This window comes from Rousettus aegyptiacus, unplaced genomic scaffold, assembly GCF_014176215.1.
Source record: "Rousettus aegyptiacus isolate mRouAeg1 unplaced genomic scaffold, mRouAeg1.p scaffold_m13_p_15, whole genome shotgun sequence".
NCBI classification, from domain to species: domain Eukaryota; kingdom Metazoa; phylum Chordata; class Mammalia; order Chiroptera; family Pteropodidae; genus Rousettus; species Rousettus aegyptiacus.
In genome coordinates this window covers 38,045,798-38,073,057 of record NW_023416290.1, presented here as the reverse complement: position 1 = coordinate 38,073,057, position 27,260 = coordinate 38,045,798, and the positions used below count along the sequence as shown (strand labels likewise).

Genomic DNA, 27,260 nt, shown 5'->3' with positions numbered 1-27,260 from the left:
AATCATTGCTCCTTGAATGAGGTCACATTATAGTCCAGAAACAAAGGTGAAATAATATGACATCAAGACACCAGCATATACCTGGCCCTGAAGAAATATTGGTTTGCTTCCTGTCTTGATCTCTTTCTACCTCCATTTCAAGGGGTTCCCTTGAGGCTCTCCCTCCCTCCAGGCTTTTGGGTTCTCCTTTTAGCATCCATTAGTGACTTGGTTCTCACTTCCAACCCATCATCTTGCACTGAAATCCTTATAACTATCCCGGATACAGAGACCTAGTCTTATAAACCTAATTTTCTTTACCATTTCTCATATCCTCCTTTGTAATACATATTTTGAACACGTCAGCATATGTGCTGAGAAAAAATTTTCTCTAACTCACTAAATTGATAGCTTTAGGAAAGTAATAATTCGTTCTACTGTAGAAAGAATGAGATTGATACTGCTGTCCTGGAATGCACTTCAAGCCTGACTGTACAACAGTCATTAATGCGTGTCAAATTCTGAGTGGTTGTTTTCTCCCTCCTTTACGTCTACGGTAATTTTTCCACAAGAGAAAAAAACACCAGCAAAATTTATTTTATTTAAATGGAGTGGAGCAAGAGGGAGAGGGAGAGGAGGAATAAGGACTGAGTAAGATCTGTAGACTAAGTTGTGCTAAATTTTCATTTTAGTTTCATCTTGATTTAAGTTTCTAATTCTAGGCCATAATATTAGTAAGTATAATGGCAGCTGGACAGAGAGAAAGATTCTGAAGAAGCATGGGCTATATCTTCAGAAGGAGTAGAGAACCAATCCATTCATTTTAGGCCTCTGTGATTATATATGTTATGTATGTATGTGTATGTGTGTGTGTATGTACACACACACACACACACACACACACACACACACACACACAAAGAAAAGGCTAGAATAATTCTCTAGATTCACAATAATAAGTCCATAGCCGCAGGAGACAATTCTTCCTTTTTCTATAGAAACAATACAATTTGGAGGTTGAATAAGATTTCACTGGGAGGCAAAGTGAGCAGAAATGAGAAAAACTACTGGGGCCCACCAATACTCTTTGAAAAAAAAATAGCTAGGAGCTGTCTTAGCCAGGGAAGCACAGTGAAGGGTAACATGAGCTTTAGCAACTACCACAAAGGCACCAAATCCCACATTAATACCTGCCGATAGGAAATGATAATGTCCTATCAGTGTGATTCAAAACTGGGCTGCAGCATCACAAAGCACAGTGGATTTCTGCCCCAGGCTGCATCCTAGCCAGTCTGGTTCCAACAGTCTGGGGCGAGTCCAGGGTATCAGTACTTTTGAAAATCTCTGTACTCGACTCTAATGTGCTGCCATGTTTGGGAAAAACTAACACAATAAAACTCCAGGTACAAGTGGGATGTGAATAAATTTAAAAGTTTTGGAAATAAATTAAAAAGAAAGGAGAACTTGACATTTGCTGTAACTACCATCATTCCATATCTTATGATCAGGTGGACATTTCATATTGGTTAATAAGTTGGATATACAAAAGAACAGAAAGGTGGGGATTTAATTTTAGGCTTAGTAGTAAGTACAATGTCACAAAATGTGCCTTTCTTTGCTGTCTTTGAAAAGAAATATGTATGTAATAGCTCTCTCTATGCAGTCTATTTCGAGCAAATATGTATAGGCATGTGCACATATGCATATGTATGTAAACATGCTTTGACAAGCTTGAGATCTGTTGGACAAATTTTAGCTTGGGGAGAGATATCTAAAACAATTCTAATCTGAAAGTTTGCTTTTTTTTTTTTTTTTTTTACTTTCATTAAAGTAACTCAAATAGTGGAAAAGTGCAGGCAATGCTGTGAGCGCCCTGCTGAACAGCCTCCACGTTCTTACCCGCTGGTTCCCATATTTGCGGAAATAGTCGTGCCAAGGCATGCACGAGTATCTCAAGGGGCCACAGGTTTGAGAAGGTGGGCAATGGAAAACCAGAGGTCTAAGAAAATGTTTTGCTTGTTCTTCTGTTTACTCGTCTCTAGTCCTATTTCGGTAACACATCTTCGTGTGGTGATGTCAATCTAGTTAACCATGTATTTTCCCCAAGGTGTCTTCATGTACTCCAGTGGGAATATAGAGGACTTATTATTATTTTTTTTCCTCAAGAATTAGGTCGAATTCTGTGTGTTTCATAGCCAGATGGGACACGGAGGCTGGGGAAGCTGATAAGAGTCATAGCAAAAATTATAGGTTTTTGTTTTGCTATACTCTTCATAATCCTTTGAAGAAATGCATTGGAGTTTGCCTCAGACCCTTCATCAGGGTCGCCATTACAGAAAAACCTCAAGCATCCACCATTTTGTCTCATGAAGAAGCTTATCATTAGATACTAACGCCCTTCTCTAGCATCCATTATTGCAGTTATCCATCACATATTAAGGTTTGCTCAGATAACTGTCATCTGTGCAATGTGCTCACTTACATTTTTACTGAGGGAGCTAGGATACACCTCTGTGATAATATGTGACAAATCATTGTCATTATGAAACCAACTACTGGATTTAACTTTGTGCTTTTACATTGGTAGTTTCTATACTACTTTTCAGTAATTTTGTTTTCCAATTCTCAGAATTTCGATTATAAGAATTCATCATTGTCTTAGATAATTTTTACTCCTCAAAATATTTTATTCTATCTGGATTCATTTAGAGTACTTATAACACAAATAAATTTATGTCGGCCAACTTTGATCAAGGGGTAGTTTATGTCATAAATAATAGTGAGGAATTATCATGTGCTTCTACTTTAGGGTCTATGTCCTCTTCTAAAGCCCAGAACGATAACCAGAGGATACCATGGTCTTCACACATACTGAGCTTTGCTTCAGGGAACCTTTAAAAACAGCAGCTTCACGTTCTAGAAGTGCTGGGTTGTCCAGTATAAAATACAGTTTGGTTCCAAGCTCTACAATTTTCTTTCTGTGCTCTTTATCTACAGATCAATTGGCTCTCCATGCACTTACCTTTAAATCAGGGACACGATACCTATCACGCAGGTCCGTCTGTTCTGTGAAATAAAATAGTGTCTGTCTTATAAATGGACTCATGTGATGGCCAACACAGCATGGAATCTTTAATTCTGGACATTTTACTTCTTTTCTAGCATTGGGTTTTTCTATACTTGATTCCTTTGGCTTATCATAAAAATTTCCAATATTTTTTGTTGTTGGACAAAGCTCTTTGGGTATGACTTTTTCATTTCTCCTCTACACCAGTGATCAGTAATTCAAAAAAATTTTATGACATATTTATAAATAATTTTTCTAAGAAAATTATTTTATCCAACTTTCTTTACGGCTTAGAGGTATTTTCTTTGAATACTGACAGATTCTGAAATAAGTAGTTATTTGGTTTGTAAGCCTTTGAAATCCAGTGTTACTAGTGAATCATGCCAGACTTGGCCATTTTAAAAGCCTGGAAGAAATTCGAAGGTAACAAGTTATCTTTAATATTTAGTACCATTTGGATTGCAAATGATGCCCTAAAATTATAATAACAATGGCTTCCAAATATATAGGTGCATGTGACCATGCACCACCTTCATGTTAAGTGAAATTAGAAGTGAATTTTATTTACAGTAACGTTCATCTATTTATTGTAACAAATGACCTAGCATGTTACAGATGGTAAGTACATTGCAAATAATTGCTAACTGGCCTATTTGCATATAAATTAATAAGTGAGTGGACAGTTTAGCTATAGTTTCATGCTAATAGTGAAACTAAATTATTTTCATAGTACTTTGATTATATGGTTGCATGAGCCACTTCCAACTTTGGGAAAACATTATGAAATATAACAAAACAAAGGAGAAATTTAGCCAAAAATAATTACTCATGGGGATGTGGTGAGATTCTCTCTCTGAGTGCTTGCGGCCAGTCTCTGAGTAGTAACTTTCATCATGGTTCTATCTAAGAATGGTCCCCAAGCCCCAGGACAATGGAACCCACAGTAAGGGAGCAGAGAAGAGCCAGTCTGTGTGCTCCAATGGTACAAACTACAAGAGGGCAATGTGTCCCCATTTGATAGGTAATTAGGACCATGCTTTTCATGTGTAGAAGTCCCTAAAACACATACATCATGAAATAATGATGATAGCATCTGTATTTACAATAGATACCTGTTTGGGTTAATAGCTTGGTAATGTTTTAGTTGAAAAATACACTTGTATATCAGAAAGGTCCAGAGAAGCATCTTCACCCTTGAATAAATGATATACTTTGTAATTTAAGCCCAAAGCTGATCCCATGCCCTCCAAAACTTTATTTACATAGTTATTTTAGTATTTTTGTTATAAAATCATAATTGTATTCAAACAAGTTGCTTCCTTAATATTGATTTCATGTATAAGAATTGGATAATTAAATAAACATTCAAGTTAAATCAGGAAAAGTTTTCCAATTAACCTTGTGCTGAATCTAATTGCAAGGTGAATTCAAAACTAACTGAGATGGCCATTTACAAATTATAATTGCTTTTATCTCAAGAGTGGAAGAAACAAAGTTTATACTACTTTATGTTACGGTAGCCTCCCAAGGCTTTGAAAGCTTATAATCATAATGCTAAGAGTAAGCTTTGATTAAGTAGTAATTGCTATCACATAATTATTTCTTTCTTTGTTGAATATTCTTTTATCGCGATTTATTTTTTGGGGGGTCTTGCCTTTCTCATATAAACTTTGCTATTGTCTATACTATAAATGAAATTGGACTGTTCAAACCTGAATCTGTTGTCATAAAGAAACTAGTGATAATCATATTATATACAATGACCTTACAGTATTTTTTATCTTCTTGCAGATACCTATGGCCAACACAGAACTGTAATGTCCTCTGCATTTAATCCATACTTACAGAAATAAATATTTCTCTGTAAAATATACTCACTCTTACTAGAGAAACTGAATAAAATGGAGAATATGTTAAGTCTCATTTACAAATTAGGAAATCAAGTCTCGGATTGGTTAAATAATTTTCCAAATGACCCAGCTAGAATGTGGCAGAGCTAGAATTTAAAACTCCCTGTGTAAGGAAGGCCAAAAAGAGACAGAGTGATCTAATATATTAAAAGCTGTTCAAATATTGGCCAAAAAACACCTATTGGAACTGATAAAATGGAGGTATCCGGAACCATAATGAGAATAGTGCTAGAGGATTGGCTGGGGGTGCAGGGGTGTGGGAGTGGGGGCCAGAATGGGTTGAAGAAGTGGAACTGAGGGTTCAGGAAGCAGCGATCTCAGTGTATACACATTTCAGTAACTGTGCTTGTGAAGGTCTAAGGGTCTGGAAATTAGTTTTCAGTTTAGCAATAAAAACTAAGGCTAGTGACTTACAATTCTGGGTTTAAGGGGTCACAAGAAATAAAAATGAAGCCATAGCTAGAGGGACTTGTAAAGATGAGAACTATTAGAGCGTATTGTGTGCTGCTGAAAATATCCAACACAGAAGAGACTGATGATGCAGAGGAGAAAGAACAAAGCAATGAAGTGAAGACTTTGAGGAGGTAAGAAGAGATAAAATTGAGAACACGGTGGAAGGATTAGCTTTTGGTGGCAGGAACCTTAAGTTTTATACATATTAACTATGTAATATGTAGGCCATGGCAAAGGACCCATCAGTGTCTAAAGTGTGTTTTTATTTATAAAATGCAATAGTTAGATTATATTTTTTTGAAAGTCTCTTCAAGCCCTTACAGTTTAAGAGTCTTTGCTAACAAACTGTTTCCTCAGAACTTGTGAAATTTTTTAAGTCTTGGGTTCTTAGCTATTTTTCATATCATACATAAAAGCTCATGAAGTCTTTCTGACTTCAGGACGGAGGTAAGACTTTGCCACCAACTTCGTTATCTTGGGCAAGTTAGTGTTGTCTCAGTCTTTCCGTTAGCAAAATAAATACCCACCTTCAGGGATTGTTGTGAGACTTAGGATAATCTGCCTGCTTGGGATAGTGACTAGCAAATAGTAAGTGCAATACATGTCAGAGACTATTACTATTTTAATTCCCAGGTAAAGCCACACTAATCTATGTAGGTCTCTTTTTGCTGGCCCACCACCTAGAAAATCCTTTTGCTGTCTAACAAATTACTATATTCTCAAAGCTATCTATTTAATGAGCTAATGAAAGATTCCCTCACTACATTTGCTGATTGTGGTCAAAAATAGGTATTACAAGGCAGGATGTGAGAAATGGTAAAGAAAAGTAGATTGTTCAAACCAAAAAAAGTTGAATAGATTCAAATATTCGTGTAATGATTAAATATCTCATTTCTTGCAGCTAAGGATAACGATGAACAAAGTTGGACAGTCCTTGCTTTTACACTGTTCAGTCTAGCGGCATAAAAACGGGCTTTTCTGTAAATCCTGTTGGTTAACTGTGTAATTCTCAATAAGTCTTAATCTCTGGTTCTTAGTTTCTTAATCTTTAAAATGAAGACAATGATTATAATGCCTACATAGCAGCATTTTAGAGAGTGAGGTCTGAAAAAATAATGACTGAAAATACTCAATATATGAACTGTATAGTACAGGGCTTCTCTTACTTGTTAAGTCTCTCCACGTGGACTTTGAAAGTGGCTGAAATCACTTGGGGTTTCCAGAGGCAGGGTTACCTAGAGGATGGAAAAAAATGACTAGGCTGTATAAAATAATAATTTGAAGGTCATCAGCACAAAGTAGCTGTTAGAAGCAATAGGATAAAATGAGATCAACTTGTCCAAGAAAATTGATGGAGAAAATAAGAGGACTGCATCATGGGACACACCAACATTTTGATATCAGATGAGGGGGTGAGGGGGAAGAGAAGCCAGGAAAGAAGACAAAAAGGAGAGAGGGGGAGCAAAATAAGGGAGACAGAAAAAAATGTTTCAAGGAGGCGCCAGAGATTATTCAAGCATTCAAGGTCATATTGTACTGATAAAATTAGTCAAAAGTATTCAAATTCAGAGACGAAAAGTCCCCTTACAGTGATATAACCATGAAAACAGCTGCCTTTTTCTTTTTTTCATTAAGTGACTTAGGTATCGAAAAAGTTTTTGTGTGAAATTATTAATTCATTTAGAAACTGAAGGTAAAACTACCTTGCATAATTATTTGGACAGAAATAATTATTATGTAAAGTCACCAGTGAAGATTATAAAATATTGTAAATTCATATTACAAAGCAAAAAATTGCATTTTCATATATAGGCAGGGTCAATTTGAAACACCAGCCTAATTAATATATGCAGGATTTGCTTAAAACATCATGCTCACCAGGAATGTTTTAATCTATCTTCATGAGCGTTATCAACCTAGAATTTTGTTTTTTTCCTTTATAATGTCCTTGAATAGTTTGGTTATCTGGTCTTATAAAAAAAGCTGCAAATATTCCCTTTAATTTTTGAAAGATGTGTAGAATTGATATTATTTTTTTTTTTTAATGTTTGGTAGAATTCACCAATGTAGGCATCTGGGGGCATAACATTTTCTTTGAAAAAAAGTTTTTAACTATCAAATCAATATATTTAATAGACACAAGGCTATTCAATTTAACTACTTCTGCAAGTCAGTTTTGTAATTTGTGTTTTTTGAGAAATTTTCCATTTCATTCAAGTTGTTGAATTTATAGGTATAAACTTGTCCATGACATTCACTTTATACTGATAATATCTTTAGAATTTTTAATGATTCCTCATATTCTTGATATTGCTGATTTGTATTTTCTCTAATTTACTTTTATTCTGGTTAAAGATTTACCAGTTTACTTGATCTTATCAAAAAATTAGCTTTTAGATTCTTTTTTCTATTGATTTTATATTTCTATTTCATTGATTTCTATTTACTATTTCATTTTTTATACATACTTTAAATTTCTTTTGTTTTTCCCCTGTTTTATTAAAGTGGAAGTTGACAATGATAACTATTTTTTTGTTGTTGTTTTTAATATGAACATTCAGTGCCCCAAATATTCTTCTTAGTACTGTTTTAGTAGCATCACAACTCTTTTGGTATGTTGTGTTTTAATTTTTTCAGGTCAAAATATTTTCTATTTTCCTCTTGATTTTCCTTTGATCCATTAGATTTTGATATCAATATTACTCATTTACACATATTTGGGCATTTTTCAGTGATCCTTCTGTTTTTATTTTCCAAATAGTTTTATTACACTCAGAAAATATATTTTGTGTGAACTGAATTCTTTTACATTTATTGATACTTTGGCCCAGTATATAGTTTATCTTGGGGAACATTTATACATGCTCGAAATGATGTATACTTTTTTGTTGTTTCATGGAGTTTTCTACAACTATCGATTAAGTCAAGCTATTTGATACTGTTGTTGACATATATATCACTTGACTACATTTTTTAAAACCAATTATTGACATTCAAATCTTCAGCTCTAATTTTTCATTTAAAAATTTTTTCCTTGAAGTTCTATGCATTTTTACTTTATCTCTTCTTGTAGTGTGGGTGTGCTGGTGGTGAATTTTTTGTGTGGTTTTATGTCTGAAAAAGCCTTTATTTTACTTTAGTTCTTGAATAATACTTCCATTGAATATATAATTCTAGACTGACAATTTTTCTACATATTTTAAAGCATTTATTCCATTATCTCCTCTGCATTGTATATATCTGTCATCCTTATGTTGGGTCCTCTATATTTAATGTAGTTTTTTGTTTCATTTTGGTTCAATTTGTTTTCTTTGTTGTTTATAAGACTGTCTTGTGTTCAGGTTTTGTGCAACTTCATTGTAACGTGCCTTGGTGTGGTTTTCTTCATCTTTTTTATGCTTGGATTCTTGGATCTGTAGCTTATAATTTCCATCAAATTTGGAAATTTTTTGGCCACTTTTCCTTTTAAGTATTTTTCTGTCTCCCTTTCTTTCCTCTCCTACGAACCGATTACACATAAATTAGGCTGCTTGGTGCACCTCACAATTTTAATGTTTTTAAAATTATTTTTTGTTTTACTTTTGATTGCTGTCTTTAAAGTCATTAATCTTTTCTTTCAAATATCTAACTTACCATTAATACCAACCAGTGTGTTTTTCACCTGATAGTTTTCATTTCTAGCTCTATTTAGACCTTTTTAATATTTTCCATGTTTCTGTCTAACTTTTCAAACGTTTATTATATAGTTTTGGGACTATTTTCATGTCATCGTATGCTATTTCTAACATCTTGGGCAGTTTGGGGTCATTATCGATTAATTGCTTTTTCTCCTTATCATGGATCATATTTTCCTGCTCCTTTGTATGGCTGGTAGTCTCTGATTGGATGCCAGAGACTGTAAATTTTACCTTGTTAGGTGGTGCATATGTTTGTATTCTGATAAATATTTTTGAGCTTTATTTCGGGATGCAATTAACTTACTTGAAAGCAATCTGATTCTTTTCAAGTCTTTTTGGCTGGCGAGAACAGATATTTATTGCTGACCCTGTGTGAACATCAAGCCCTGTTAACATTTAATCCATTCAGATGGTTCTTTTCCAATCTTGGATAGTTTTCTTACATGTATGAACCAGTCAGAATTCCCTAAAGAGGGACCTTCTGCAGATCTCCAGAGTTCTCTCTCTGTGCAACTCTTTCCTCCCTGTTATTCTCTTATAAATTCTAAGATCTTTGTCTTCTGGGAGCCTGATTCCATCTCCTCAAGCAGGGGAGTCTGCCCGACTCTCCGTGGGTTCGAGTTTCTGTGCCGTGGACCGGAAACTCAAGGCAGTATGCTAATGCAATAGCAGAGCTCACCTCATTTGTTTCCCATTCTCAAGATCACTGTCCTTCAGTGTCTGATGTCTAGTGTCTTGAAAAACATTATTTCTTAGATCATCTCTGTTTGTGCTTTTGACTGATTCACTGAGAGGCTATAACCTTGTTACTCCATCTTGTTATTCCATCCAGTCTCAACATGTACTTTTGATCTTGGATTTCTTTCCTAATTCTTTCACCTTAAGAAGCAAGCTGTTCCTTTAGATTATACTACATCCAACTAAAGCATCGTTTGGCCCAGTTACCTGACATGTCAAAATATTTCAGACTAAAACCTGATTCACCAAATATTTATCAGTTAAATCTGTCACCTATGCAAGGAGGAAGTATCCCCTTATTTTCTCAAATCCACTTACTTTTATTATTAAGAGTTTAAGATATTTTTATGCTGTTATTTTTATCCTTAAAGGATAATACATAATTTAAAAAACAATACGAATACAAATGAAATACGTATGAAGAAAGAAAAGGATGACAATATCTTTGGATAGATGCTTGTGGTAATGTATACAACAATGCTTTTCTACAACTGTGAGAATTCATAACTCAAATAGTTTTTATTTATGTCCATTAAAAAGTCAAACTACAGAATGCCAAAAAATTGTATATGATAGGAAAAAGTGCATATATCCCCAGATGATGACTAAATTATTTGTGTATGGTTGGTTGTGCCTTTCTATAAATATGAGGGTTGGAGGGTAGATTTTATTATGTGTTAATCTACTGTACAGCCAATTTCAAAGTGTAAATGTGTACCACCTGCTTTAACTTTATTTAGAAACATAAATCCCAAATGTTAAGAACTATAATAACTATATTAGATTCTTTATAACATCTTTATATTGAATATTGTCCTTGATGGCAATTTTAAAATTGGATTTTTTCTTCAAAAATGTTAGTTAGTTAGAAACAGAGAAGACTATATATTAATCAGCACGTTAAAACAAAGTCTGGGACATGTGATATGCCATATTGCTTCTGAAACTAATAGTTAGAGGAAACTCAAGGCAAACCTGTAATTTTTCTTGTTAGGGGTCACTTATAAACATTAAAAGTAGTAAGAGAAGGGCAGTAGAATTGTTTAGCAAAGCATCTTGAGGACATCTGCTTCTAACATTTTGTCACATCAGAAATAGATGCACTAAAAATGTTCTATGTTGTAAAATGAAAAAAATACTTTATAAAAAAGCTCAGGAATGACTTTCCTCTTGATCTTATTTCTCCCTGAAGTCTTCTGTTGGTAATTACTCTAACAACCCTGTCTGTGTGCAGTTATTAATTACTCCTTTCTCCATGACGCAGTGCTCATTTTCTACTCAAAGCTTTCAAGGTATAACCCCTTCATGACGCATGCCACACATAATGTTAAAAGACAGTACAATAGCAGCTATGTTAAAAAGGTCCATTGTCAATATACTATTGAAAATAAAAATAAATAAATAAATTATAAACAAACTAAAGGACAACAAAGCTCTGACTGGAGAGTTCTGTTCCCAGGTGATATTTTACACGGAAGTTTTACATTCTTTTTCTATTGCTTAGTTGAAATGACAAATGCAATGAAATAAACAAAAACACACTAACTTCAATTTAAAATTAAAGATTTATTCCACTGACAGAACTATAGTGCTAAATATTTTTATGCTTAAAACGAAGGTTGGACAAACTGATCAGTTTTGTTGTCTAGACAATAAAAACCCAACTGAAATTATCAATAAGGGTCCACCATATTCTCTGATGAAAGCTATCTACTACTATGGGTGTAGAGGGACTCCCTGTGAAAGATGCATTCTCCTAACACCTGAAAAGTCTGGAAACCCAGATTTCCACTATCAGGTAGGATGTAGATGGATATAAAATAAAGGGGGTCAAACATATGGTGATGGAAGGAGATTTGACTTTGGGTGGTGAACATGAAATGTAATATACAGATGATGTGTTACTGAATTGCACACTTGAAACCTATAAAATTTTATTAACCAATGTCACTCCAATAAATTTAATAAAATAAAAAATGCCTTTTAACCTCTTTGAAACAATAAATTAATTTATAAAGAAATCAATAGATAAATTTATTTATTTATTTAGAAATACTGATAGAGAAGCATATACATGTTTCCTTTAAAGAGATGTGAGCACAAAGAAACCTGAAGCCTAAAGGCACTAAGGTCACTAAGGTCAAAGAGGTGAGCACTTCTGCAGTGACAAGGAAGTGAAGGAAACTCAGACTTGGGCTGAAGATTAAAAATTTTACCTTAGATGAGGAGAAAACAGGCAAAATTCTGGGCTATTGTTTCAGGGTTTAGTCTAGAATAAAATTCAAATTACAAGACAATGTTCTCTTCCTGGTAATGCATTTGTACTGACATTTTTTTTTGAATAATCAGACTAGCGACAGCTGAAAAGATCTCTCTGATTTCTCAGTATTATAACTTTGATACCTGGAAATCTGAGAGTCTTTTGTCTTATCTTCTCACCATCACTAAGTCTTACACTCTGGTCCATCAAGTCCACCTTCTGTTGTCTTTCTTGCTATCTCATAGTGTCAATACCTTACAGTTGCACAGCCTCATGGTCTTGAAATCCCATAGCTTGTGGTATAGAAATCTCACAGTCTGTAAAACACTTCATCTCAGAATCTACAGCTCTCACAGGTTCAAGGTCTATCTAGCAGGCTCAAGATCATGCAGTTTGGAGGTCTAGCAGTATTGTAATGTTTAGCTCCAGGGCCTTCATTGAAGGAGAGCCTGAATTCACTTTCAAAATGTTTAGAAGCTGTTGTAACTAAATTCTGATAAAATTAAATTTATGATATAATTAAAGTTATTAGCCCCTTTGGTGGCACAAGAAATTAGGGACTGGGCTGAAAAACAAAAAGTCTTAGACAACCAATACTTAAACTCTAAGCATATTTGACACAATAGCAGGAAAACCAGTGAACCTAAATGCAAGTCAACAAAATTCAAATTGTAGCATAGAAAGAAAAAAGATTACAAAGATTTCTTAAATAGGACACAAAAATCACAAATCATAAAAGAAAAATAAAAAAAACTTGTGCTCCTCAAAATACACTGTTAAGAAAATGAGAAGTCAAGCCACAAAATGAAAAAAAAAACATTTGCAAACATTTATCTGACAAGGGACTCACATTCAAATAAACAATAGTAATTTATATAAAGAAAAAAAACAAATAAAAGTGAGCAAAAGACCCAAAAAGACTTCACGATGAACAGATGTATTAATGGCCAATGAGCACATCATAAGATAGTCAATATTAGTCATCGGCATTATCAAATCAAACGGTAATGTCATACCACTGCATATCCATTAAAAATATTGACAAGACCAATTGCTGGCAAACTTAGAGCAAATAGAACTCTCATACACTGATGATGGGAGTTAAATGGTCCAACCACTTTGGAAAACTGGCAATTTGGGGTTAAATTAAATATATACCTACCCTATGACTCAGCATTTCTACTCTTAGGTGTTTACCCAAAAGAAGTGAAAACGTGTCCACAAGAAGACCCGTTTATCAATTTTATTCATTTTTCAAACAGGAAATCACTCAAATGTGCATCAACAGGTAAATGTATAAACTAATTGTGAAATAGTCATACAATGAAATGTTTCCCAGCAATAAAAATGAACACATTACTAGTATATACAAGATAAATAAATCTCTAAATAGTATAATAAGGGAAGTGTCAGACACAAATATGTAAGTATAATACTATTCAGATTTTTGAAATTCTACAACTTCCAAAAGGTGACAGAAATAAAATCAGTGGTTTGGGGGTAGAGGATTGACTAAAAAGGGGCACAAAGAAAGTTCTCTGGTTTTTGGAGATGGTTTGTATCTTGATTGGGGTGTTGGTTACATTGTGTATGTATTTGTCAAAGCTCACTGAGCTGTTCACTTAAAATATATGCACTGCATTGTATATAAAGTATTTTCAATAAAGTTAATTGAAAATAAACGAAAAGAGAAGCCATTATAAGCAATCGGAGCAAGTATGAAAAATCTTTAAAGCTACTTATAAATTATATTCTTAATGAAGTATTAACTCTAACTGCCACATATTCAATATTCACTATCGAAGACTGGGATAAGCATTATACACACATGATCTCATTCAAAACATCATGATAAAACTATAAGTTTACATTAGCTTGAAATAACTGGATGTAATAATTTTTAGTCAGTCAGATGAAAAATATAAGACACATAGAGAGAATTTTCTTCCACAAAACTTACTGCTTAGATAATAATGGTTTTAGTTTGCCTCATGGACTATGTCCTTCACATTTACTGCCAGGTAAGCCTATGTTAACTAGTTTATATCCTAAAACATTTATTTCACCAACTTGGTTGCTGTCAGCAGAAACACTCTTACCATGTTTTTGATTTTGTTTTATATCATATCACCTCAACCTCCACAGCTAAATAAATCAGCATTCCAGCGTGACTGTCCTGCCAAGGTCTCTTCTAACTAGAAAATAAAGATAAATCTGTGGATACCACCTGTGAAGAAAGAAACTATCAGTCAAGATGAAATCTCGTTTTGCCTTCTATTCTACAGCAAGTGACTAAGAATAGTGTTGGATCAGTTTTGTTTCCTGTTTCCATTATTCAACCTAGTCTTCTGGAACACAAAGGAATTATATGTCCTTCAAGTCCTACAATGATATAAAAAGACTCAATAATTTCTTTCTTAGATCAAGGTACCTTTAAACATTTGAATTTTAGTTGCAGCCTGGAATTTTATATGCAGCCTGGAAAAGTTATCAAATGTCATTGTCCTTACTTTCGGTCCCAATACAGTGAATGGCACATTTGAAAGATTTGTTCTCATCATAGATGTCCTACAAAACAGCAGCACTTGTCTTTCTTCTCTCCCTGTTTAAGTTATTCCTTAGTCCCACAGTAAACAAAATTGGAGCCATCAAATTTCCATGCAAAGACATGGAAGCCTTTCAACATTCAACATGCTCATAAAATCTCAAGCTCTTTTTTTCCTCATCACTTACTGAATTGACTTAAATTCACAGTCATGTGGCTTTATAAGGAGAAAATGGTTGGCAATAATCAAATTCTGGTTAGTAAGAGCAAAAATAAATGGTAAATATATTTTAGACTGAAGTCAGTCTAAAATACTACTTTAAAAAGTTTTATGATGCATTCCCTAAAATAAGTTGTAAACTTAAGCATGCAATAAAATAGAAAATCTCTCCCTTGAGAGAGATGAAGTGTTCAGTCCTAATGAACTTTATTAAAGGAGTTAAACAAAAATTGGCAAGATTAAATTTTGGAATAAGATGTTACAAATATTATAGTCCATGATAATATATTAATACTTAGAGCTATAAACCTAAATATAATAATTTAAAAGGAATTCTTATAAAGCTATGTCTATATGGTGATTTCATCTCTCTGAGAAATGTAATTGGTTGATATAATTTTTTTTACTTCCCATAATCTCTTCCATATACCATTAAAAATTCAATGTTATCTAAGAGGAGCTTTCAAATTACATTGCATGTCTATTTCCAAAGTAAGACATGTAAAATGTTTAAGTCTTGCTTTTGTATTAAACAATGTATGATACATAATGACTCAGAGTAACTGATATCCTTCATTTATATTGGAAAATAAGAAAATTCATTTAGATCTACATACTTTTTTTTAACAGACTAAAAAATCCAAAGCTATTTATTGCTTATTATCTTTCCATAGGTAGGAGGTAAGTGATACTCAGGTTCATGTTCCATTTTTATTGATGTCCTCAAGGTAGGATTTCTGCAATAATTTCTCCATCCATCTCATCAAAGACGAGATGGATGGTAAATATATGAGATATTCATATCATATCATGAAGACATTTATCTAATATCTATAACTTCTCTTTATTATTAATACATTTCCAATTGTATATAGGACAACAAAATACCTAGAGGAAATTTCATCTCTTAACCTAAACTGCAGTTAAGTATGGTCATAGGTTATATTTCTAGGAGGTGAGATGTTGGAGATGGCTTTATCTGATGAATAAAAAAGAAAGTCTTCCTGCCAGGGATTCAGATATGACAGGCAAACATCTTGCATGCATGAGGAGAAAAGATCCATGTTAAGAACAGGGGGTCTGAAAATTGGAAGGCAACTGAGTTTTTGATGGCGTACTCGAGCAGATATGCCAAATATTTTCTAATTTCATGTTAAGCAGGAAAACTAAACCACATTTGGTTAAGCTATTACTTTTATGCTTTTGCTATATACTTTGGACATAATCGTGCTTGTGTTCTTATTACCTAGTTAAGAAAACTGTAACTTCATTAAAATTTGCCAACCCCTATCTGAATTTCAGTGACTTCACTGATGTCTCTACCTTGAGATTCAGTCTTGCCTGATTTCTGAGCCCAAAGCAAATAGAACAGTAAGTAAATTAGGCATTTTGGCACCATCATCTAAAGGGCCTTGCCATAAATCTTGCTGCCAAGAATTCGGAACTTAGGAGCTGAGCATTCTTACACCTAAAATACCAGCTTATTTGTACTAACTCTTTTTCTCTCTCTAGCATTGTAGTTTTCTCCAGGACTAGAGGGTTGCTTAAGTCTCCATTTACTTGGAAATGTCAATTTATTTGATATTTTGCTTAATCCTTGCTGGTGTCCTCCTAGAGGAATGAGTCCTTCCAGCTAATGAAAATATAAAAGTCTGAAGAGACTTTCTAGCCAACGACTGGGGTTGTACTGTGAATGAACAGATCATTGCACTTTCTAATGCTGTCACTAACTAATCTGGCTAGTACCTCTAGACTCCTCAAACTTCTTGCTGACTGTTCCACCTACACGAATAACCTTATCTATTCTCACACATCTCAAAAATTTACGATTGCTGGGCCAGAAGTAAGCTTTTTCTACTGATTAAATACTATATTTTGGACTGTGCAAATGTCATGTTTTAGGTCAAATTCTGCAATCATTCATTTGTTTTAATATAACACAGTCTAATTTGCTAAGATCCCATTAGCTGTATGCCTGAAAACTCTCCCATGAATTTATTGTGCAATTTGAAATTTAGAATTAAAAAAAAAAAAAAAGAGTTTGAATTGGAACTGTTTTGAAATTGGAGTGTACTAGAATTAGTAGTCATTTAAGGCTTGATCTGAAAATTACAAAAGCGACAGCTTCTCCACTGCTTTTTGACTTTAAAAATCTTAAAACTTTCAAGAATTAACGAGACATTGAACTTCAGGAGCAGAGGTTTACTCCTGGGAGAATCGTTCATGTCTAAAAGCTTTTATTTCAAACCAAAAGACTCAGAAGATCTGTACTGCTCTGCAGAGTTCACTAGGCTTTCTACTTATCATTGTCAAATAGGAAAGACAACTTAGATATTTAACTTTTAACTAGCCATATTTTAGTTATTAAGATTTCAAAAAACATGAATTGCTGCTTTGTATATTTTGGTGAAAACAACATGAATGTGAATGCTGTGTGTGTGAGTGTGTGTGTTGACTGAATATATATAGAAATTGAACAGCTGTATGTATGTAGGCATAATTTATGTGATAGAAACTGAACATGTATGTATATGCATGTGTATACATATGTTCAATTTCTGTGACTACCATTAAATAATTAATGCTATTTATATTTTAAAAATTTATACATTGATTCTAGTGAGAATAAGAACACTATAATTAAAGATCATTTTGAAAAAGTACATGGAATATCTCTGTTATGATATTCAACAGCTTTAACTTTCTTCCATGAAATAAATTAACAAGCTCTGAAATAGAAAACCAAACTATTATAGTTGTAAAGAATGTGAATTTTATACACTTCGTCTAATTTACTCCAGGTAAGAAAATAGAACAAACGAACAAGTTCTGTTTTATTCACCTGTGTTCAACTTTATGTTTTACTAAATTACCTACATTTAAGAGGCTAACTGATGAATCTATTTTGAACTTCAGAGTCAAAGCATTCTATTTTTCGAAGTATCGACAGGCATATATCCATCAGGTAATATGAATGTTATTGCTCTTTGAATTATTATTTTTTTTTGAGCCCAAGTGCCAGAAATCAAAGAACTAAAGTCCATCCTTAGTTATGGTACCGTCTGATCCCTTTTCTAACTGTATTTATCTCCCTTCATTGTGGCCAAAGTTTATGTGGCTTTTAATTTATCTTCTTTATTTTAAAATTTTTTATCAATTGTATGTTTTATAAGTGTAAGCCACTTTAATTATGTGAAGAAAGTAAGGAGAGAATCGAATAAATAAATGTGTAGGTATTGTCAAAAAGTTAGTCGAAACACAAAAATTGAAATAATTTGAATATTAGTATAAATATTGAAGTACTAATACCTAGAATGTGAATATTGAAATAATAATAGATAGAAAATGTCATATAACCAGTTTGACTACTACTTAAAATGGGTTAATTATTTATATTATTTAGGAACAGCCAGAAGAAAAAGACCTCCAAGCCAATTAACCAATTAAATAACATTTGAACTGTTTTAAGTGCAGTGAGAAATTACAGGGGGAAGACTAGAACATAATTCTCTATATGACTGACTCTGTTTTAGTAACATTGGCAATTTAATTCTGAAGTACAAGTGACACAAAAAAATCAAATCACCAAGTTATAACATTAAGTATGGATGAGAAATAATTGCTTACCATGGTGGTACAGAAAAATTCTTATAGTCATTCTACATTATAAAAATAAGATTTATGCAGAAGAGATTTTGTTTAGGGAAATTGGCATTATTACTGTTGACATCATTTGGTGTAAGAAGGCTGAAAAGTTTTTGGAACATGACATCCAAGAAGGTTTTCAACTTTCACGCTTGTGTGTCAATCAGTGTAAAGGTGGCTGTCTCTGAGTCACTATGCAATAAACTGTTAAGTATCAAAAGATGACTATCTAAATACTGTATGAGTGTCCTCAACCTTATACTAAAGGTTTCCTCTCTGTTGTCTCTTCCTCTTAGTGAAATAACTTCGAATTCTTTAATTTCAGCACATTTTATAAAAATATGTCTAAAATTGTATATTTATATATATGTATATTATGAAATAGTCACATATACATCCACACATCAACAATCATCAACATGTATACATCAACAATACTTGTGAAAATATTAGGGAAAGTAGGAGATTTTTTAAAATGCATTTTTAAAAGATAGGAAAAAAGAGGCAGAGGTAATACAAGTAGCATAGAAAAATCTATTCAATTTAAACAGAGGCAGAAGAGAGATTACACATTTCACTGAATCTAAAAATAATTAATTTTAAGATAATTTTTCTTTACCAGAAAGAAAAGAAAAATGCTTCCAAGTACACTATCACATATGTCACTGATTTGAAAAACCATCCTGATTTTAACAATATTAAAACGTGAAAAAGTTCATCTTAGAATCAGTGAAAGTTACATGCAATGCTTTTTGTCTTTCTTCAATTTTAAGTTATAAATTCTTTTTCAAACACCCATTCTTAAGATTACTATTTTAGATTAACATTAAAGGTAAGTTTTACCTCCAAGTAACTAAAATAGTAAACAAGAATTTTAATATGCTGTAAAAGTTTCCTTTGAAGTCTAAAATGTCTTTAGTGCCCCAACCATAAGGAAAACATTTTCCCTGAAAACAAACAACTATAGATTTGACATCCGTGGTTGTTCCTTATTCAGTGTCTTGGGCTTAACCACTTGAGTAAAAAAATTAACGCAGATTTGGTAACATATTTGCCTATTTTTTATTTCTTCTAATGTTTGAAGTGAAAATCTTTGTTATTAGACTATTTTCCCTCTCCAATTTTGAACCCTCAACAAACGTGTTACTCACTCATCAAAACAAATGTATCTACCTTGCTTAGGCAGTTGAATATTTCTTCCAAATACTGTTTGTTTGTTTTTTTCATTATCTAATATATAACTCAATAGTATAATCTGGTATCTCACTGTACATTTTAGGCCCATCTATTCCTTTTGCCATCAATGCTAGATATTAACCCTTTAAGAGATAAAATGGTCAAAGCCAATATAAAATTTACTGTAGTTTTATTAATAGCATAATAGATGTGAACTTATTCACGGTTTTGAGTTATGAGTCTAATTTTTAAATTATAGTATAGTTCCCAGGTTATTAATGTTTCTTTAAACTATATCTAATTCTAGTGGAATTAAAGTGGGCTAAAAAAAGTGAAGATTCAATTATAGTTTAAAACTAGAATAAGTCTTTATCCATGTTGCTTCTTTAAGATTTATATTTTAAAATATGCAATAGCTACTCAATAAATTGAATCTATGTCTGTCTGCTATGCAAAGGTAATGGTAAGACAAGCTTTCCACCCGGAGCTGATGACAGTGCTACCATGATGCCAACGGCTCAACTGAGACAGCTGCTATTTGAGAAACATAATGTAAAGGGCATTTAACTAGCAATACTATTTTAAGATCATGGCACCTTATCTGTTGGTTGTTACATGGCAAGAGAACATCATTTGTGAGCTATAGTGTAGTGGCTGCCATGGAAACCATTTACCTGGGTTGGCATGCAATGCTTTATTCAGGACTTTTACACTAGAGTCATTAAAATAGATCTATTAAAAAGTAAGTTTTAATTTTTTAAAATCAGCAGTCAATATTACTATTTTTTATTTCATTCAATGTCACATTTAATCTCTGCGCCTCAATTTCTTCATCCAAAGAGACAATAATATATCACCCTGGCCCACTTCTTAGGATTGTTTATATCAAATGAAATCATGTATTATCAAGTGCCTCACATTCCTGCCATAAAAGCAATATGTAGGCTAAAAACACAATTTAAGGGGATCAAATAGAGTTGTGTTTTTTCAACATTAATGGACTGGGGTGAGGCAGCGAGCCTCCAAGAAATTCCATCCCAAGTGGTCTTTTTCCTGTTTACAGTTTAGTGCCACCTGGTGGTGGTTCTGTCTTTTGGTTTAAATATTGGTGGTTGCAGCTCTGGATTCTATGGCTGGTTGAAAACTCCAAGACTGCCGCAGGGATTCCAGAAATCTGGCTGTTAACACTTGCTTCACTTTTTAAAATATCCACACCTACAGTATTGGTTAGGATAGGTTAGCCGTGTGAACAGCTAGACCCACAGAAGTAAAAGTATCTAAAACACCATCGTTTGGCTCATCTAATTGCAAAGTATACTGGGAATTAATTCCTGATGGGCGGTCACTTCCCAGCAAGAATTCTACCCAATAGAATGGGTAACAGATATTCAGGGGCACCTTAACATCTGTTGCACCTATGTGCCAAAGTTTTACATATTTTGAGTGCTGTGTATGCTTTTATAAATTTGTAAATTGGTTAATAACATTTAAATATTTGCAGATTTCACCAGAACATTTCATCATTCCACATGCTCTTGAAAACAGAGGATCTGGCAAAACTGGGCCCTCGTTTCCTGTCTGAAGCCGAGCAGCAGCTGCCTACGTGACCGCCAAAGGCTAGCTCTGCTCATCACTTTGCCCTCCTTAACCTGTAGTCACTGAATTTGTGACTCCTGACAAATCATATGATGAAAAATGTGACTTCATTTGTGGAAATTCTCAATTTTAAGAAGTATTCAAAAAAGGAAAGTCATTTGGTATACATCACCTTTTTGTGCCAACTGCTCCAAACATAAAATTCAGAGCATGTATAGAGAAAAACAATAAGGATACAATGTTCACCTTAAAAATAATTTAAGGATAAATGCATTTAAATTTAGAACGAGAGGAAAGGAGAGAGTGGAAGAGAAGAGGAATAGGGTAAGACAGAGACAGGGTCAAGGGTAAGCAGAAATTTAAAGAAATAAAACAAGTACCAGAGAAGCTAAACTTTTTGAAACTGAAGGAAGATGTTAATTGGTAGCAACTGAAGAATTTGGGGGAATCTAATAAACAGTAGTTTTCCTAGTATTTCATATATTTAGGAATGTTGATCTAGCAAGTGATAACAATATACTGATCTTGATGATATTAATAATCATAATGGCAACTAAGATTTGTGGAGTACTTATTTTTTGCTAGTACTGAGCTAACTGCTTTATATGAGTCATTTCATTTGAGCATTTCAGAATTATGTCTTAAAGTCCAGTAAAAAGTGGTGATTGGTTGCCTACGTGACATCTGCAGCCTTTGACATGCAGAGATGTTCACTGAGTCACCAAGGTTCCCTCTCTGGGAGGGAAGCTTACACGATTTCAGTAATTTTTGATTGGTTGACCTAAAAGACAAGAAAAGTTGACAGAAATGCCAAAGTAGTAGAAATTTTAAAGTGTGCTACATAATTTATTACATCATAATACTTGCTAATAAATTGACCTGGAAAAATGTTTTGTTGAGTTGAATATTACAATTTATTTATTTAATTTCTGTAATGTCTTCTAACTTCTGATAGTGATGGCAGAGAGCTAAGAAAATTCTAATGTTGAAAATCAACCAAGATATCATTGACCTGGGATATTGTTTTCAAAGGTAATACTCTTCAAATCAGAAGTTCAGAAATGTAATGCCTCAAACTACTCATCATTTCCTCAAACAAATGGTTTTCTTTTGTATTGGACAATTTAATTTAAATTAGCTACTGTCTGGGATGTGAAGCTATACTCATGATTAATACAAAGATGTGATTTTAGGTTTAATATTGGGAAACAACAGAGGAACGTGAAATTTAGATAGAAATCCAAAAATCAAGTGGTTTTTCTCCAAGGAAGTTGACTGCTTTTTTTTCTAAGTGATGTTTGGAATGAAAACTCCCTCTAGTAATTAAAAACAACAACTATGACTACTCGGACACTGTATTCTTGTTGCACAGTACGCAAGGTACTAAGCTGTTTGATATTATGTATAAGCAAAAGAATAAGAGAAATACTGAAAGAATACTTCCAGCAGCAATAATTTTATGCTATTAAGTCTTCGAAAGCATTTTCAACTATAAAGTCTTGAGAAATTATGTATTAGATAACCAGCTAGAGTCATAAAACTGTTCTTTACTTATCCTGAGTGATATATTTTTATGGCTAAAGATTCTTGCCTTGTTGCACCTAAGAACTATCAAATTATTCACCTCAAAATCTCCCAAGTATTCTTTCTTCTTTTTTAAGAATTTTAACTGAATTTAACGCATTCATTCATTCAAGCACTTATGTCCTGTATGTTCTAAGTACTGTACTTGGCACTAAATATACACTTGTAAACTCTTAGCCAAATGTAATTTACTCTGCCCCATCACCTCAAATAAGTTCTGGAAACGTTTCATTAACAAACATATTTCTCTACTGCAGAACTACTCAGGTACTGTATTCAATTTTCATTGTTGCATGACAAATTAATACAGACTTAGGAGCTCAAAAGAATACTATAGGAGATTCTGGGTATATATATATATCCCAACATTTCTGACTGGAATTTTTGACTAGAAACACTGGTGTCCAAAGAATACACATTCTGGGAAACGCTAACAGGGGAGGGGAGGCAGAAAGCTCCATGTACTACAAATACGTCTGAATTCCTATTCATTTTCACTCACCTCTCCTTTTCTCTTGCTATTCCTCTACACACAGAGTGACATTATTTATATGACTTTATTAAAGGCCAAATGATAGAAATCAAGTATTGTTACCAAAAAAAAATGTTTTTCCAACTGTTCAGTGGAATCATTGCTTCTTACCACTGTAACTAAGTCTATTCCAGCCTTTTAAGGTATTTTTTTATATATATATAAACTTTTATTATTACATTAAGCATAAGAATTCCAGTTCTATGGGCTTGTGTTGCCCCTTTGTCATGCTTTTTCATGAAAAATATTTCATTATGAATTAGTGAGGTTTGCATCTCAAGTGGTCCCATTTTTCCTTGAGATTCTGCCCACAGTCCCCCCTTGGAAGTCAGGCAGACAGACATCCTGGATGGGTCTGGGGAACAGATACCATGCTGTTCTCCACTTTTCCCAAAGCAGTGATCTCTGTTCTTCTTCCTCCCCAATAAATCAATTAATACCAATAGACACCTCTAGGCCTTGGCTCATCCTGCTCAATAGATCTACCCAGAGAGTGAAAATACTACTTTAGTCTCAGCCAATATCCCCACTACACCATTTTACCACTTTTGACACCTCTGCCATGTCGCCTGCAACCATCTCTTCTGAGGAGACTTCCGTATTATGTCAGAATGAAGACCTACCTAGTAAGGGGTTGTGATCCCTGTTAGAAATGGCAGCAGACCCAGAGAGCAGAGGGTTTATGGGAATAACATATGTAGCGGAATCAGTATTAGACTGAGACGTGGATGAGGATGGCATTAGAACTCTGATAAATCTCTCCCTTCTCATTTCAGGAAACTAGAAGTTGGCAGTTTTCAACTTATGTTGTGTATCCCTGGGGTTTAGGAAATTTCTTCTAAGCTGCTTCTAGGGACAATATGGCATTTTAACTAGACCATCCCATCCTCACAGAACCCAGAGCAGCATAAGATAATGTGAGATTTATAATGTTGTTAGATTGCGCTACAACAAAAACTGCACTAGACAAAGTTAAACGGCCGAGGATGAACTTCTTCAAGGTATTTCAACAGAAGAAAGAGAAAGACTGAACTCAGTTCCACTAAAACAAAAGGCACAAGAGTTTTTAGGCACTGGTTTGAGCTAGTGGAAAAGTACTGGAAACAACCCCTCCCCTCCCCCATCCCATCAGCTGGGAGGCTGGTTCAATGGGATGTGTTGAGCTCACTGAGCTATTCCTGAGTTTGCAAATGTTTTTCTCTGTGATTAGGCCATCTGTGTTTGCTAATTGGCACCCTCAGAGTTAGGCTCCTATTCCTGCCAGAAAGATGGGAGATAGAGGGGTGCTGTCTCCTTTTATGTTTACATTTCAAAGAGATGTTTTCCAGGTCTTTAAGACAGACATTCCTGGGTTGTAAAACTGGCAAGAGGCTTCTAAAAAGATTTATGTCTCAAAGGGACAGAGAAAGAATTTATAATTACAGGTTTTCTAAAGTAAATGTTCTGAGAGATCAGGGTCCAGAGTCAGAAAGCAGCCTGTCTGAAGTTCAGCCCAGCCAAAGCCCATGTGAACGATGTGAACTGTGACTGCTGTCATGGCAATGCGACCTCAGCTTGGGCCTTTGGGAAATGGAGGCTCCAAAGCAGAGGAAGTCTCCTCGCATGTTTCTACAAAGAACAATCATAAAATAAAGCAAAATAGCTGATTTTTTTTAATGGCTCTTCTAGATCATGACCAGAACACTGACAACGTAGGCTAAAGCAGGAAGTATCTCTCCTTACCCTAAACCCAAACCCACGACTTTCCACATGCCAGCGAGAAAGGGGAGGAAATGATGGGAAGCAAATGACCTATTATTTCAGCAGCAGATACGGAGGATAGAGAAGAGACGTGAGAATCCCCCACAGGTCTGTGTTCACTAATGATTCTGCTCATTAGCAAGTATGCATTAATCTGGCCAACTGCATTAATAACTATTCTTCCACAGGAGAGGCGTGAAAGAAGTTGGAGGTCAGAAGGAGCGCGATGAAGAAATCTTTAAGAACCTGCTATATTCATAGGCCATAATTTCATTAAATATTTCTGCAGCTGAAAACAAAGACCTCAAGGACCTTTTTCGGTTTAAACATTTTATATAATAGACATCTGTATCTCTATCTGTTTATCTCCTTCCATTGTGCCTGAATGTTATTCTGTTCAATATTACTTAAAAGAATTGGCTTATGGTTTGGATTCTACAATTCACTGGAGTTTTGACATGTTTCTGACTTTTTAGAAAAAAAAATTATTAAAATTCTTACACAGTGTGACCAATCTGAAGATCAGAAAAATGCGGGAAAATGTTTTGAGCTTTGAGAATCAAATAGATGTGTAGCAACTCATATAGTCTTTTAAGAAACTGCACTGGAATTCTGAATTAAGGTTAACCCCACCCCACAAAAAATAATTTTTTTTCTCTCTTGATTTTCCTCATTGAAAGGCTGGGCCATTCCAGTCACGACTGAATAACAGCTGAGCATCTGGGCATAGTGTCTAGGATTTGTAGCGGCTGAATGAGATGGAGTTGTAATCATGTTGAATGTGTGAGTCATCGATTCAAGGTTTGTAATATTTGCAGCAAAAGACCTTGGTGGAGACATAACTGGAGATGAACACTGCAATAATAATCAACTTATGGATAATTTTCTTGATAAATTTAGCATGCTTTAACACACAAGTTTCAAAATGGCTTTTAAACTTGGTGTAAAAGAAAAGACTGAAGCATTCAACTAAAGTTTTGGGATAAATGTTAATTTCCCAAGATCTTTTCACCAAGAAATTTTAGGCATATTATTTGGACAAATTTCATTTTAATTAGGTTCAGTGTATTCTGAATAATTCTATCACACTAGGTTAAGAGAATAGGTTATGGAGATAGACTGCCTGGATTCTAATAGCAGCTTTTCCTCTCTCAGTCTAGGGCAAGCTTTTTAACTTCTCTGTGCCTCATTTTCCTCTAATGTAAAATGGGAGTACAGGGTTGTATGAGATAATTAAGCAAGATTAGCACAGTGCTTAGAGAGGAAGTGTTAAGTCAGTATTTATTATTATTTGCAGTCTGTAATTATAAAAACTCCACAAATCCATAACCAAAATGATTGTTTAATCTCATTTTAAAGTGTTTGACTTTAATCTTTACAATTAAGCAAAATAAGTTTGTTACTCTTACTTTGTATTTAAAAAATGTGTCCATATTTTTATATTCTACTTGTCATTCACTAGCCACTTTAACTATACTTATGGTCAGTTAACTATCATGGTCAAGTGCTTAGCTGTATAGAGATACATCATTCTGATCTGAATTGGCTAAAGGCAAGTTTATCCTTGAAAATATAATTTTTAATCTCTATTAAAATTGTAACACCTTTAAGAATTTATTTGTTGACATTAAAGTAACTCCACATTGATGAAATAAAATTATAAAATATAGATTCATATTATAACATTTTATTTGCTTTTCTGGTAAGAGCGTTTGAAATTCAAATGCATGTCTTGACATATGCCTTGATCTATAAAATGTTTGAAGGACAGAGACTGAACAGAATTAATTTATTTGAATGTTAATCAAGGAAATAGTTTGGTTGCTTCCCAGTTCCCACTGAGTTGTTTTCACAATTTAGCTTTATTAGTTTATTTGAAGCCATTTCTTAGAGACCATGAACAACCATGTTTAACATAAGCATAAAAATATCAAAAGGCTAATGGAAAATAAAACCTTTTCTCCCATTCTATAAGAGTCTAATCCACCTTTTATTTTTTTACTTAATGACATTACTATCCCCTTGTGTTTTATAATTGGTTGTTTTGCCATGATTCTTTAACTCATTAATGTAAAATTTATTCTAGCCTTGTTTTCCCAGTCCTTTCATTCTGAAACCCTCCCTATACCAGCCCACAA

At 33.8% G+C, this 27,260-nt stretch overlaps 1 long non-coding RNA gene across 1 annotated transcript in view; it reads right to left on the bottom strand.

The window, feature by feature from the left end:
- Positions 1-3,000: 3,000 nt before the first annotated feature.
- The window catches only part of LOC107512199, a 49,220-nt gene continuing 24,960 nt past the window's right edge, over positions 3,001-27,260 (bottom strand). Inside the window, exons 3-4 of the long non-coding RNA XR_001597215.2 lie at positions 6,576-6,644; positions 3,001-3,045 (exon numbers count right to left, since the gene is read on the bottom strand). This is a non-coding gene — a long non-coding RNA (uncharacterized LOC107512199). The remainder of the gene's footprint in view (positions 3,046-6,575; positions 6,645-27,260) is intronic.